Here is a 13,441-nt window from a genome sequence, read left to right on the forward strand (position 1 = left end):
CCATAAATGTGCTCAGAACTTACATTAGCCTACATGTGGGCAAAATCATCTAACACAAAACCAATTTTATAATAAAGAGCTGAATATCTCACGTAATTTATTGAATACTGTACAGAAAGTGAAAAAACAGAATGATTTTATAGGTACAGAATGGTTGTCAGTGTGTCAGTTGTTTATCCTTGTGACTGCAGGGCTGACTGGGAGTTGGGGTTGCTGCCTGCCCAGCATCACCAGAGTATCCACATGGCATATTGCTAGCCCAGGAAAATATCAAAATTCACAGTTTGAAGTGTGGTTTCTACTGACTGCATATGGCTTTTGCATCATTGTATAGTAGAAAAATCCTAAATTGAAACTTCTTAACTTGGAGACCATCTGTATTGAACTCTTCCTAAAATAAAGACTGCTAGACACATTTACAAATTATCTCATTGAAACTTTCCAACAATCTATTCCCTCCAATTCCAACTGGGTCCACATTATGTAGGAGAGAGAACAGCTAGCCAGACAGCAGAAAACCTGGCTTCTGACTCTTCTCCATTGCTTACCAGCTATTCAAAGATGGGCATCTCACTCTACTGATTTTAAACCTTGGTATTAAAATCAACTGGAGATAATAACGGCCAAAGTCCACACATGAAGATAGATGTGAAAATTGCCTCTGTGTTTCGAAGTGCTATTCAAATATCAGGTACTAGAATCTCTTGCAAAGGTATACAAAAAAGACCTTCAATTTTTCACATAATTAACTTTTTAAAATGTAAATTAGAGCCACTTGAAATTTGTTCCTATAACAAAGTCACTATCACTTTCTAATGTGTTCCTATATACAAGAGCTCCTATAAGAAGGAGCTGAGGTAGGATGGAAGGATGGAATTAAAAATTATTAGGATAGTCAGTGTCCTTAAGCTTCTTCCCTGCAGTTTTCTTTTTCTTTTTTTAAGTTAATTTTTATCGGAGTATAGTGGATTTACAATGTTGTGTTAGTTTCAGGTGAACAGCAAAGTGAATCAGTTATACATATACATATATCCTCTCCTTTTTAGATTCTATACCCATATAGATCATTACAGAGTATTGAGTAGAGTTTCCTGGGCTATACAGTAGGTTCTTATTAGTTATCTATTTTATATACAGTAGTGTGTATATGTCAATCCCAATCTCCCAATTTATTCCTCCCCCAATCTTTCCCCCTTGGTAACCGAAAGTTTGTTTTCTACATCTGTGACTCTATTTCTGTTTTGTATATAGGTTCATTTGTACCATCCCTGCAGTTTTTAAAGTTATCGAGAATCAGGCTCTTACTCTGTGCCAGGGACTAATTTAAATGCTTTATATATGTTTCAAAAAGAAAAAAGACAAACTCCTTCTGGGAATGAAATTTTTAAAAACCCCAGTGGACATGGTTTCAATATTCTGGAAAAAAAGAAAAAAGAAAAATTAGGCTGAATTGCCCTGTTGTTAAAGGTTGGGAACTGGGGACCAAGGGAGGTGCTGAAAGGTGAGACTGAAAAACAAGAGGCAGGATCCCAATTAGGTTTTGATTCAAGACAAGTTAGTGACAAGTTTCTGGTTGGGGAAATGTCTGAGGAACTTTTGAAAATTGTATAATTCTAGCACACTTTATTGAAACACCTGCATATCTTTGAACTTTAGTAAAGACTTCACCCCCTTCCACACCCCCAAATACATACACGCTCTTATGGTAGTGATACTATGGGGAGGGATTAAGAATTGAGACAGCATCGGGTATATGATAACATGGAAAAGGAGACTAGACAGGTGGAGACAAGCAGAAATCAGCACTGAAAGAGCCTGGTACACATGTGTGCATCACTACAAGGCCTTAGAAATGGATTCAAATCTAGGATCTTGCAGTTATAAGTGGTGTGATCTTGGGAAAGTTCTTTTTCCATTCTGAGACACTGATTCATCAGGAGTAGTTGAGGATGATGTTCACTTCCACCTTGAGAGACTGTTGTCTACATTGAATACGAAAAAAATATATGTATGACCAATGATGGTTATATGGATATACTCAATGTACTGTAGCCTCCTTATGCCTTTCTGTCCTCTATGAGTTAAATGAATGTTAAAATGCCATCCCTCCCTCTTTGACTCTCTCCAGTATTAATGAGGATATTTCTTGGAATAAAAGTTAAGGACACTGCTATAGAGAACCAGGTGGTAACCTTGACTACCTGCTATATATACTCCTTCCATGAGTAAACTCTCTTTGCCCGACCTTTGGTGTGGATTTTACCGTAACAGTGAACGAGGTAAAACTACCCCTGCCAGTTCCTGTGACAACACGGGAAGCAAATCCTGAATATCTCTTCATCTTCTTAGCAAATTTACCTAAGACTCTGCTTCCCATCTTGAAACCATCTAGAAAATGGGAAGTGACCTGATAAACTAGTTTCCTTTAAGGTGATATTAAATGATAGTCTAATGTGTAAACTTCTCTGAATAATATGTATATGTTAAAAAAAATAATAACGGAAAGCATATACTGAGCACTTCCTGTGTTAACAGGCACTTTTCTAAGCCCTTTTTATGTACTGTGTATGGTATTTAACTTCACACTACCACATGACAAAGCTACTTTTAATATTCTTATTTTGAAAATAAAAATAAAAGTCCATGACTTTGGACTGTTAATTAATACTTCTGAGCGCTAGACCTCTATGTCATGTCACTCCCACTTTATACTCCCCCAGACTTTTCTCACAGCTCACAGAATTTAGTCCAAGTTTCTATAAGGCTCCAGTGATCAACTTTCCCATCTTAATTTTGTAAAAAGGTCAAAGTTTCTTCTATTTCTGTTCCTCCTCTATTGCATGCAGAGCTATCCCCACATCCTTCATAACCTTGCCAACCTCCATTCGTCTCCGGGACCAAATGAAACGTAACTGTCACTGTAAAGTGTTTGGAGACGCTGCGGTTAAATCCACCTGTTCAAAACCTCTTATTACATGCTCCGCCACCCTGTAAAACACTAACACGGTACTAATTAATATTAATTTTTATAAGTGTTAGCTCTATTTTTTCCCATAGATAAAAACTCCATGAAAGCAAGAATACGTCGCCTGTTCTGTTTTTGTTTTTCTTATTTTCACCATTTTATCCCATTTCCTATCATACAGTAAACTGGACCCAGTACCTACCAGATATTTTCTTATATTCACAAAGGTACATCAAACTCAAAACGTCCAGATTCAGCTCCTTAATCTCTCCCTAAAACCTTCTTGAGAATCTGTCTCCATCTGAGCAATGAGCATCTATCTCTCTAATTACACACAGTCACCCAGGGAATCATCCTTCACTTCCTACTCCCTTCCCTCTGCTCATCCACAGTCATTAAGTTGTGTGGATTCTGCTTCTGAAACTTTCTCTTCTCCATTTTCAAAACCCAACATTCAATCTGTCTTGAAATACTTCAGAACTTGTCTGGCCTCTTTGTCTATACTCAACCCCTCAAAAAGATACTTTTTTTTCCCCAAAACACACAGCTGGTCAAGTTAATTTTTTGCTGAAAGTATTTCAATGAACTATTTAACTGTCTTCAAAATATTGTCCCATATTTTTCTGTTGTCCTCCTCCATCCCCACATTCACCCTCCCCTCCAACCATATTACACATCTCCTATTCTCCACAAATATCTGGCCTTTTATGTACATTTTTCCCCTGCTTGAGTTACCATTTTTCCTTTGGGAATGTAGCTAACTCTTATTTATCTTTAAGAATTGCCTGTCAATTCCTCTAGGAAGATTCTCCTCACTCATTCTTACCTCTTGTTCAGTTCTCCAGGGTTTGATACTTTCATAGTGTCCTATGATCAAATATAAATGTTTCATATTGTATGTTCATTGTCTTTACTGAAATAAGGAAAATCAGATTTGGTTAGAACAATTCCAAAATTCAAAATGGTTAGATATAATACAATTTTTCCATTATTTACAGTTTTGTTTGCTATTCAATATTTCTTTCCTGTTCCAGTTTCAGTGTGAAAGAAAATCCAGACACCACAAGAGCACACTGAGGGTTGTGGTTTTGTTTTAGTTTAATAATGAAACATTTGTAATAAAACCCTTCTAATGGTATCATGAAGCCTACAGGAACTATAAAAACATTCAGCTCCCAGGGCTTTTTTTTTTTTTTTTTTTTTTGTAGCTCTAATTTATTGGTTTTTGAGATAAAAGCTTCAAAAGCTTCAAAAATGATGTGGGGTGCTTCCCTCTTTTTTAGAACTACAAAGCCAATATTCCAACCAGAGTAGCATTTTCCTGCATTAAGGGAACCCAAAGGAATCTCTCCACAGAAGTGGCTGTGGTTTGCGAAAGACACAAGATCTGACCCCTCGTCTTTCACAGAAATCATGTGCTGATTTCAAGGAATTGGTTTCCTCTTCCTGTTTCACTTCCTTATGTTAGAGAGAGAGAGAGAGAGAGAGAGAGAGAAAGAGGGAGAGAGAAAAAGGGGTGGGGGGAGGGAGGGAGAGAAGCAGGAAGAGAGGGGGAGAGTTTGATGTTCTTTCCATCTGCATGATTTTCCTTTTATCCTTTACAGTTTTGTGGTTTATAAAGTTAAATGTTTGAAATGTGAAAGGAAAATGTATGGATTTTTTTTTTAGCTCAATCTTTGTGTCTTTTCAATGTTTTCATGAGCATTACATTCAAAATGACTACTAAACTTATTATTTTACTTTTTATATGAAAGTTGATTAAGTAAGGTTGAGTATATATTAAATGTAGTTAAATTAAGAAAACTCACAGACATTACAAAATAAGTAAATATTTAAATTGACTATGGAATATATATGTATATATATGTATATATACAGTGAAATATCAATTTATATGCATAATTCACATAAAACTATTGACAAGGTAGCAATCTCTTGGCAGGATAAATTCTGAAAAACATTGCTTTAAAAATTTTAAAAATATGTCTTTCTTAACTTGGCTGCATTTCTTCATCTGTGTTGTTCTCAGCATTTTGTAGCAAATAATACCTACCTCAGGTTTCTGTGTAGGTCAAATAAAATAATATACATAAAATTTCTGGCACAAATCTAGCATGTGTAAAACCCTCAGTAAATGTAAGTATTCTCTCTTCAGACATTTGAAATTATAATAGTTCTAAACATTTAATAATTGTTTTATGTTTTTGGTCATGACCAGGTAATATTTTAAATTATCAGAAAAGAGAATGTACCTCTTAAACTGAAGTCATGTCCTTGTTTAGTTACAATGATTTAGATGACCTGAGCATATCTTTTAATCTACCCACTATTTAGCATGGTAACATAGTATAAAATTAATGTCTTTGTTTTTTTAATATTATAGATATATGATCTCAGGCACAGTGAGTGAAACTTGTGGTGCACAATAAGAGGAGGGGGAGTTCTGGCTTCCCATTGTGGGAATATTTCTTGTGCCTTTGACACCTTTACATGAATTTTTTCCCTGCAGAATTCAGTAATCCAATTTCCTAATCTGTACAACAAGGATAATAACATATAATCTTATAATCTGTTCAACTTTCTTTCTCTTTCTTCCTTCCTTCCCTGCCTCCCTCCCTCCCTGCCTCCTCTTTTTCTTTCTTTCCTTTCTTTCTTTCTTTCTTTCTTTTTTTCTTTCTTTTTCTTTCTTTCTTTCTTTCTTTCTTTTTTCTTTCTTCCTTTCATTCTTTCTTCTTTTCATTCTTCCTTCCTTCCTTCCTTCCTTCCTTCCTTCCTTTTTCTTTCTTTCTTTCTTTCTTTCTTTCTCTTTCTTTCTTTCTTTCTTTCTTTCTTTCTTTCTTTCTTTCTTTCTTTCTTTCTTTCTTTCTTTCTTTCTTTCTTTCTTTCTTTCTTTCTTTCTTTCTTTCTTTCTTTCTTCTCATAACCCAAAGCAAGGAATTTGCAGGAATGTTTTTGCTTTAAACAGTTCTATTGAGGTAAATTTGAAATAATAAACTAGACATACTTAAAGTTACAATTTAACAAATGTACTTAAAGTTACAATTTAATAACTTTTGACATATTTATACTCTTGAGAAAACATCACCATAATCAACGTAGTGAACATATTCATCTATATCTTCACCACCAAGGTTTCTTCATGCTCTTTTGTAATCCTTCCCCTCCTATCCTGCCCCTCCCAGTGCCCATGCAACCACTAATCTGCTTTTTATCTCAATAGATTACTTTGCATTTTCTAAAGGTTTATATAAATGCAATCATACAGCATGTAGTCTTCTTTCTTATTCATTCAGTTAATCATCATTTTGATTCATCTATGTTATTGTGAACATCGATAGTTCCTTCTCTTTTACTGCAGAGCAGTATTCTAGTGTGTTATTATTCCCAAATCTGTTTGTCCTTTCACCTGTGGAAGGACATCTGTGTTGTACTGCTATGAGCATTCTTGAACAAACCATCCTATGGATATATGCTGGAATAAATATCTAGGTATGGAATGGCTAGGTCATTTGGCAGATGTATGGTTAAACATTTTCAGGAAATGAGCAAACACTCTTTCCCAAAGTGGCTGCATAATTTTACACTCTGACCAGCAGTATGAGAGTTACAACTACTTCAAATCATTGCTGACACTTGGTATGATCGGTCTTATTAAATTTTAGACATTCTAATAGGTATATAGTAGTATCTCACTGTGGTTGTGTACATTTTTAACTAAAATTTTTATTTTGAAATAACTACTAATTCACATGCAGTTGTAAGAAATAATACAAAGAAATGTCATATACCCATTGCCAAGGTTCCCCAATAGTGACATCTTGAAAACTATAGGGCAATCAAGATATTAACATTGATACAGTCAAGGTACAGAACTCTTCCACCACCATAACGATCCCTCCTGTTGCCTTTTTACAGTCACATTTACCTCCGTTTTATTGTGGGGTTTTTTTTTTGTTTTTTTTTTTTTTGCGGTACGCGGGCCTCTCACTGTTGTGGCCTCTTCCGTTGCAGAGCACAGGCTCCGGAGGCGCAGGCTCAGCGGCCATGGCTCACGGGCCTAGCCGCTCTGCGGCATGTGGGATTTTCCCGGACCCGGGCACAAACCCGCGTCCCCTGCATTGGCAGGCGGACGCTCAATCACTGTGCCACCAGGGAAGCCCCCGTTTCATTGTTTTTTATTTGTTTTCTTTGCTTCTTGTTCCTCTGGTTCTCTTTACTTAGCTTCCTGTGGGTAATCTGAACCTTTTTTAAGATTATACCTGGATTTATTGATCGTGTATTGGAATGTAATAGTGTGTATCACTTTATATGATAAAGTGGGTAGAGTGGTCATTCCAAGTATTAAAACATACATACATACTTTATTACAGTAGATAGCAATCACTGTTTTACTGCTTTGACTGAAGTGCAGAAATCTTACTTCAATTTAGGTCTTTTTTACCCTTCCCACCTTTGAAAAATAATTATCTTAAGTATATATTGGGTACCACATGTAACGGTGTTATTTTTGCTTCAACCATAAATTATGATTTAAGAAACTCATAAAAAGGTGAATATTCTGTTACTTACCCTATTTTTATCCACTCTAATGTCTTTCCTTTTAGAAGTTCCAAGCTTTGTTCTGTTGCCGTTTGCTTTCTGTTTAGAGAACTTCCTTTAGCCATTCTTTAAGGATAGTTTTGCTAGCAACAAATTCTTTTAACTTTTCTTTGCTCAGAATATATTTACTTCCTCTTCATTCCTGAAGGATATTTTTGCAGGATTTAAAATTTGAGGTTAGCAGTTTGCTTCTTTCATTACTTGAAAAATATTGTGTCACTTCTTCTGGCCTCAGTGATTTCACATGAGAAAACACGTTAATATACATTGATTTTCCTCTTTAAGTAATGTGTCATTTTTCTCTATGGTTGCTTTATATATATATATATATATATATATATATATATATATATATATTTATATATATATATATATATGTGTGTGTTGTTGTTCTTGTTCTTAGTTTTCAGAAGTTTGATTATGTGTATTGGCATGGATCTATTTGAGTTTGTCCACTTGGAGTTTTGCTCAGTTTTTTGAAACTGCAAGTTTATATCTTTCCTCAAATTTGGGAAGATTTTAGCTATTATTCATTCAAATACTTTTTCAAATACTTCAAGTACTCTCCTCTCCTCTAGGATTGCAAGGATATGGATATTAGCTCTTTGTTATTGTCCTACATGTCATTTTTTTTAACATCTTTATTGGAGTATAATTGCTTTACAATGGTATACTAGTTTATGCTTTATAACAAAGTGAATCAGTTATACATATATATATATGTTCCCATATCTCTTCCCTCTTGCGTCTCCCTCCCTCCCACCCTCCCTATCCCACCCCTCTAGGTGGTCAGAAAGCACCGAGATGATCTCCCCGTGCTATGCGGCTGCTTCCCACTAGCTATCTATTTTACGTTTGGTAATGTATATATGTCCATGCCACTCTCACTTTGTCCCAGCTTACCCTTCACCCTCCCCATATCCTCAAGTCCATTCTCTAGTAAGTCTTTATTCCCATCTTGCCCCTAGGTTCTTCATGACTTTTTTTTTTTCTTAGATTCCATATATATGTGTCAGCATACGGTATTTGTTTTTCTCTTTCTGACTTACTTCACCCTGTATGACAGACTCTAGGTCCAATCCACCTCACTACAAATAACTCAATTTTGTTTCTTTTTATGGCTGAGTAATATTCCATTGTATATATGTGCCACACCTTCTTTATCCATTCATCTGTCTACATGTCATCTTTTTTTTAAGTCTATTTGCTTTCTGTTGTTGAGATTAGGTAAATTACATTGATCTGTCTTCAAATTCACTGATTCTATCCCTGTCATCTTCATTTTAGTGTTGAAACTATTGAGTGACATTTTTCAGTTATTGGATTTTTCAGTTCTATAATTTCTATTTGGTCCTTTTTTACAACTTCTATTTCTTTCCTGATATTTTTCAATTTTTTCATTTGCTCAGAAGAATTTGTAATTGCTTGTTGAAGCATTTTTGGATGGCTGCTTTAAAAATCTTGTCAGATAAAAGCAACATCTGATGCATCTTGATTGTTGGCATCTGTTGATTATATTTTCTCATGCTGTGATTTTCTTGGTTCTACATAGAGTTGACATTATATTATGAGACTCTCAATGTTATTAAACTTTTTAAAGGAGGCAGTCCCCTGGGAAGGTGTAACACTAGGCTGTTGGGTGTGTCCGCTCACCTTCCAACCATGCCCCGCTGACACTGCTCCCACACTCGTGAGCACTGACTTACACTGCTGAATTGCAGACAGCTGGGGTGGAAGATCAGCTTCTCCTTGACCCTGATGACACCTCCACATTAAAAATAGGGCACCTATTCACCCCACCTCATTACCTCTGAATGGGGGGGTGGTAAGATCAGCTTTCCATTGATCTTGCTGCCCCCAAGAAGGTGGAAAGTGACGAACTCAAGCCCAAACTGCCTTATTGCTGCAGGCTGGAGTCAGAAGCTTAACTCTCCACTGGGGTCCCCAGACACCAGGAGGAGGAAGGTGGGGCGAGCAGCATGTCAACCAATCCCATTCCCATCACCTCCTTGTGCCTCCTGAGGTAGGTGCTCAGCAGCCCACTAAATCTGCAACCCATGCTGACAATGGAGGAGCTGTGTGCAGAAACAGGAGTGTGGTTGGCCTTGCTCCAAACAGCTTATTCAGTCTCATTGCTGCCGGGTGGATAGGAAGTTCAGCTCCCCACTGGGTTTCCGAGACACCAGGGGTGGGAAGGAAGTGAAATACTCACTAGCATTTACTTGTACCACCTTGTTTTATTTTATTGATGTAAGGTGGGGTAGAAACTCATCTCCCCACCACCATGGAGGAAGGGGATGTGAATGCTAGTGATGATCAGCCATACCTGCACTGCCTCTTTACATCTCTTTGCTTCTGGGTGTGGCGTGGAGGCGAGCTGGCCCCTAAACTGCACTGATATTATCCTGGTGGAGGAATGGGCGTGGCACGAGCATCTGCTAGACAGGTTGATCGGCTCCCTGCTGTGTCTGCCAATAATGGAATTGGCTTCTGTGGGCAGGGATTTGGGGTGGAACAACACTTCTCCTGAAATATAGTATCTTGAAAACCAGTGTTTCATATATTTTATCCAGTTTGGGGGCATTTCATGCAGAAAGGTAAACATAGTCACTGTTACTCCATCCATTTATTTCAGGCTGGAAGCAGAAGCCTGAAATAAATCTTATAAAATAATTATCAAACTTTTTGAAAAGATGGCTTTGAGTTGAGCAAAAGTGGTCACAGTATCCAGCATTGCTGACGTGCAATCAAATGTAATAAACTGGAGTACATCAAAGTACAAGATCAAAAACTGCGTCACACTGGTATCCTCTCCATAATGACCGCTCCCATGAGTGTGGGAGCAGTGTCAGTGGGGCACAGTGGGAAGGCGAGCAGGCACACCCAACAGCCTAGTGTTACCCCTTGCCAGGAGATTGCCTCCTTTCAAAGGTTAAATAAGATTTCAAAAATAGAGTGTTCCCCCAAAAGATCCAATCATTAGTAAACTGATGGCTTATGTCTAGAGTCGGTTAAGCATTCCTTAGTCTTTTATTGAAATGCAAACAAAAATAATGAAATGGGGATGGAGAGATACTTATTCAAATAAGTAAAACTGATTATCACTTATGTACATTTGTGAATAGCATTTATCGTTTAGCTAGTAGTTTGGGAACAATGTAAATTTCTTAATTTTGATAACTTCACTATGGTTAGGTAAGATGTTAATTAGGGGAAGTTAGGTGAAGGGAATACAGAAACTCTTTGTACTAAGTTGGCAACTCCTCTGTAAATTTAAATTCATCTCAAAGTAAAATAGTTAATTAAAAAAAAATTGTTCCCTACATTGTTATTATCACAGCAAATGACTTGAAATGTCAGAGTCATTTTCATTCTACTCCCTGATCCAATCAGTCACCTAAGCTTGATTTTTATCTCTGCACTATCTTTTGTCTTCTGCCACACACTCTTTGCTCAAGTTCCCATTAGTTCTAGTTGGATCATTGCAATGACCTGCACATTAATCTCCCTATTTCTATGTCTGAGAAGGAAAAACTAACTTAATTGGGTCTCCCTCTGTGAATTGGCTAGAACTGACTCACCTCATCATTTGGTAGCCACTTAACTCTTCTGGACCACAATGTCTTCAACTGTAAAACGGGAATAATTACAAAGTAACAGTGAGACACAAATTATATACAATCTTGGAATCAGCGAAGTGTTTGCACTTTTAAATGCTAATGCATAATTACTTGCTAGACACAGCCAATAGCAAACAGCTGCTTCCAGGAAAATCATTTTACCCATATGTTTTAGTTTCACAGGCTTCCTGTGATTTGATCGCATAAAAATAACCTCCAGTGGTGACACTAAAACCCAAAGCACACTGACGAGCTTCAAGCCAAGTCCATCTTGGGGACTGCAATGGCCTCCTATTTCTACTTTGCTCAATTTCAGCCATGTAATATATAGTAATGCAGGGCTAAAGCTGTTAACTTTCATTTTGTCACCTTCAGTAACTTCTTAAAGCCATATACCTCCAGAGCTGCCTACAAATTAACCTCAAGTAAAATAAGTCACCCTCAAATGATTGAATTGCCTTCCTGGATACATGTAATAACATTCATTGATTAATGCACCTGTGAGTACATGGGTAAAACAGCAACAAATGTTTCAAAAAGAAATAATTTTTTTTGCAAGTTCAATTGCAGGAAACAATAAGATATGCTTTTAAGATTATTCATAACCTTTAAAAACCATCATCACCTTTATAATTTTTATAAAATTTTAATATCCTTTATGAGAAGGAACACAAACTTTAGCACAGTTTACAGTCTTTTAAAATTAACAATATTTTGCAGAATTTTCCTTTACAAGTCACTGACTCAACCCAACCAGGCCGGAGGTCCAACTCCTCCTTTTTTTTTTTTTTTTTTTTTGCCTTCATAACAAAGAAATCATCAGAAATTTCTTAATGACAAATAACAATGAGATACATTATATTTTTTATTATGAACTGAGCATATTTTAAAATTAACATAGATATATGAAAAAGATGAAAAAGACCAAAGCAAGCCTTGTATTTTAGTAGAATTTTCCAGTTTTCAATAAAAGTAACACCCAGACAGCACCATATGTTGGCTAGGTAGAGGGAGGAAGGGTGATGAATAATTCAGAATTGCCGCGAGAACCTTAACATCGTAATGGTTTTCATACTGCCTGGTTATTTCTTGCTGGACTCACTTAACAGACAGAGTCCATGTTTCCTCACAGCTTTATTCAGTGAACAAAATCTATACTGAGACCCTAAGCCTTAACAAATTGCCAAGGGATGAGGCTAAAGATGACTGCAGATCTCTACGTATTTAAATATTCAGGAGCCTAACCTGATAAATATGGAGGGTAAAGCAGAAATTTAAGTGAAAGAAAGGTTCCTATTTGCTTCCCAGGTAGTTTGCCAGTTCACTGTGATGTTAAATAAGAACCTTGGCTTTCAATATTGACAGATGAATGATCTGACTCTGGAGGAACAGTTATTATCCAGTAAGGGCTCTGTGTTATACAAGCAATTCTGTTTTAGTTCTGGGGGCATAAGGACCCTCCACTATTACCTGCAGCTTGAGAATGCACAGCTGGAATGGCAATGGATTTGTTATTTGTAAAACATCCATGAATTTCATCACAGGCCTTCTACCAACATGGAAGCATCTGTGAGTCAAACCGTTCCCCAGCTGTTCATCCACTACCTGCAGGTTCTTACAGCATAACACCCCTATTAATACTGCTGGTTACCCTGCACCCCTAATGAGTCCATACAAAATCGTTCCTTTTATACTGCAGTTTAATGTATGAAATCCCTCCAGATAAATCCCTTAAGGTTCTTTAAAAAAATGTCTTTTTGGAATTGTTACCAGAGTTTCTGGGGCAACTCTCCACATTTTCATCTGAAACCCTGTTTGTTTCCTAAGTTTTTTGCAAAGGGTCCTCCCTTCCAGGCAGATGCATTCTTGGTGCTTTCTTGCACAAATAGAGAAAATGTCCATGAAAGCAAGATTCAAAGGCTAAATAGAATAAAAACAAAATACCAGACTGGAGTTGTTTTAGGAGTTACCTTCAAAAGCACAATTGCTTCAGGACCCCTTAACAAATAACTTCTTTTTAAGGCTCTTGAAATTGTAATTTCTTTAACAGTGACACACATATTTTAGGCTTTAATTAGCAGCTTTAGTGATACTAATTTGTATCATTGCACTGCTGTACTTTTATTTCAAGGCAAATTTTATGTATAAATTATTTGGTAAGGGGTATTTAACAGCTTTACTTCAGGAAATGGAAAGGGAGTAAACTTTCATATCAAAAGCAAAACAATAATATATAATGTTTAAATTTGCAAAGAAC

Source organism: Tursiops truncatus, chromosome 1 (genome assembly GCF_011762595.2).
Source record: "Tursiops truncatus isolate mTurTru1 chromosome 1, mTurTru1.mat.Y, whole genome shotgun sequence".
NCBI lineage: Eukaryota > Metazoa > Chordata > Mammalia > Artiodactyla > Delphinidae > Tursiops > Tursiops truncatus.